This window comes from Aplysia californica, unplaced genomic scaffold, assembly GCF_000002075.1.
Source record: "Aplysia californica isolate F4 #8 unplaced genomic scaffold, AplCal3.0 scaffold00098, whole genome shotgun sequence".
In the NCBI taxonomy this organism is placed as follows: Eukaryota; Metazoa; Mollusca; class Gastropoda; order Aplysiida; family Aplysiidae; genus Aplysia; species Aplysia californica.
Window position 1 is genome coordinate 236,137 of NW_004797368.1, and position 3,494 is coordinate 239,630.

Below are 3,494 nucleotides of genomic sequence, written 5' to 3' on the forward strand. Positions count from 1 at the left end.
TAAAGGCGCATTAAGACCAACTATCGGCTACCTCCCGTCCACCCGACGGATATATCCTATATTGTAACTATATTTTTTTATCCACATTCTTCCTCCTCTGCTTCCCCCCTCACTGAACCCCACTTTTTCCTGTCCACCCCATTCCACAAACCCTGCCGCATAAGAGTAAAAGAAGAAAAAGAGGCAAAAAGTCTAGGCTGTCTCATCTATCATAAAAATAGAGGGGACTGTTTTTCCAAGGTTCTTTAATCCTGGAAAATGTCGAAATTGAAATAACCATCAACGTTCAGTCCCTCCCCTATTTCTTTTCAAATCTGGTTCATGTAGGGGAAACGCAGGTAAACTGAGACTTGGCTCGAAAACATATTTTTGTGGACAAAAATATTAACCATACTGTAATGATTATTATATCACTTTGCTTTCTGATTGCTGTAACATCCCTTCACCTTTCTGTTTTTAAGTTTCAAAGACCACCTCCTAGTCTTGCAATTTCTTTTCACGCACGACCAGATTCTGTGCCTCTGCATTGTGTTGAATTTCAGGTGAGTATGTTTTTATGTAGTTAATGAGTCATATATCAACTTTATAAGATAATCATATGGGACAGGTTGACTTCTGTCTCATTAAGAAAATCCAGAATGAAACTTAGTGTCTACTCATGGTCAGGAAATTGGGACACAGGTGTCCCACTTTAACCCACTAGTGTCCCAGTTTGCCTACAGCAAAGAGATTAACGTATCCAGTGCAAAATGATCTCATCGGAATAGAAAATGGTACAGTAAAAATACAATTTAGTTCTCATGTTGGTATGCAGCCCATAATATATTTGCCTGTTATAGTTCTAGATTTCTAATACCACTTTTCTGTTGTTTTTTTAAAGTTTTGTTTGTTGTTGTTTTTTTCTCCAGAAATGCATCGAATCAACAGACAAAAACCTGCAGCGGGATTTACGCTACATCTCATATGGAATTACATGTATGTAAAAGTCGTTGGAGGTTGTCCAGGAAGCATTAGCAGACTCCGGAGTTTCTAAATAGACAATCAGTCATTGTGTTCACAAGGTGAAAGTATGGGATGATGCAAGGATTCAGCCGAACTACCAGCAAAAGAAAGGGTTTTCCCTGAAGCACATGAATGGACATTCGTCGACTATCTAAAAACATGTTCAGACACGAGTTATGGGCTCACACACCAGCCTCGTACGTTAGCCTATGAAATGGCAATACAGAACCATGTGGAGGTTCCAGAGCTTTGGAATGACAACCCAGAGACTGGTAACGAGTAGTTATTCCAATTTTTGCCAAGGCGCCCAGATTTGTCTGTGCGCACTCTTGAGGCCATTTCTTTTTTAAAAAGTCAGTCTTCAACCGAGAGAATTCAGCTAGGTCTTTCCAAATTCTTGTAGTAGTGGCAGCCATCAAGGTATCAGCGTTCACGGTATACAACATAGTTAAATCTGGATGCAAAACTGTCCAGTGCACCCCCCCCCCCCCACACACACACACACACTCACCCATCCCTCAAGTGATCAGACACAAAGGGCAGAAACAGGTTGGGAAGAACACCTCATTGGGGCCTTGTGAAATTATCATCCTTTCAAAAAATTGTTGCGTCGTTTCTGCCAAAGGATCTCCTCTGACACATGTTTTCATGTTTCTTAGAAGAAATTTGGATGGTTATAATTGTGAATAGAGCTGTTGCAGGATTCCTGTACTTAGTGTCGAGCAATGGGAGATGAACTCAGACATTTTTCTCCAAAGTAATGGGACTCCTTCTTTTTTTGTTTGTCCTAGAAAGGGAGAATCAAGCGATTTTAATAATGGACAATCACTCATTTGTCAATGTTTTCTCTTGAACCTGCCAAAAAGAACGCTGGGCATATAATCACCCTATCATCGTACACAAGAAATTAAAAACAGCCATTTGACAAGATTGTCTTTGGTACAATGAAAACATTTCAATTCAATTGCTAACTGGTTTATGCTCCAAAATCCAGGAATGAACATAACCATTTACAATAATCTGGCATCTTTGATGAGTAATGCATAGGCTGGAGCAGCCACTCCAGAAAACATGTCTCGCTTCAGAATCTGAATGAATTAAATTTGAAAGCCACAATTTTTGTCGTCTGCTGTAACTGATCGATCACTGTAAGATCATTGAGGTACATCAGCCTGATCTCCTACCTCACCAACCTCAGCTCCTTCCACCCGTGAAGCCAGGTTCCACTTCACCTCAATCACAGTCCCAATTTACCAGCGACTGTCCCACTCACCACGTGCATACATCGTGTTTGAAACCATGTATAATTTTGTTAATAATGAAAATACATAAATATATGCTCTAAAGATGTTATTGCCCTTTGGAGGTTGTTTAACGAGCAAGCCACATCAGGTCTTTTTTCAAATGAGTGAGTATCATTGTCATCATCATCCGGTGTCTTGACGACTGGCATGGGCGATCATGGACCTCCACTTCACTCTGTCTCGCGCTGCAGCAATGGTTTCTGTTGTTCTTGCTGCCCCTAGCCATGTTGTCATCTTGTCCAGTATCTTTTCCCCCTGTCTGCCCCTGCCTCTCTTTCCATCAAACTTGCCTGTTGAGTGAGTATAGACAGTCAAAATTGTGACAAACCATTTGGTGTCCCTATTCTCCCCAATCTCCCCTACTGGTGATGTGAAAACATCTATACGTTTTATTACACATTGCTAGCACTTTCAATATCGCTGCACTCGTCACCTCGTTGTCTACTGTCTACCTCTATTGTTTCATTATGAAAAGGGAGAAGAGAATGTGAGCGGGCTACGTGACTGGCGACACATTGCATTCGAACACATAAATTTGTCATTGCTTCGCCGAGGACGAATTAAAGTCACACGACTACTGTTTTTTAAACATCTTTTGGGGGGTCCATTTCTCGGAATTGACGAACTAAGATCAAATTCTAGTGTATTTGGTAAGTTTTCACACCAGAATTTGACCAGGAGTACAAATATGACATTAGATGTAACCATATCAACAAAAAGGGTGTTCGAAAAAAATTAGCCTGGTTAAATTTTCTGCTCCACCTGACGGGACTTGACGGTGGACATTAAATTTTATGTTCGGAGGTTTGGTCTGAATGCTCGCTAGGCTAGTAAAGTGTCCGGGGACGGTTAGTTATTGGCGTATGCAATTTTAAACGAAGAGGTCATGTTGCCACTGGCAGGCATGAATATTCAAAGAAAAAGACAAACTTCCGTACGTAAACTGTCATTGTTTATTTACATCATCGCATGGTTTATCTCACAAAAGGCACCAAAAAAAGTCCAAAGCCATTGGTTGTAAATTGACCTTTGCAATACAGCAATAACATTAGATCTATGTTTTTCTCTGAAATGTTTTTAAAACTAGCATTCATCATCATCATCATCATCATCATCATCCTCATCATCATCATCCTCATCATCATCATCATCATCATCATCATCATCATCATCATCATCATCATCATC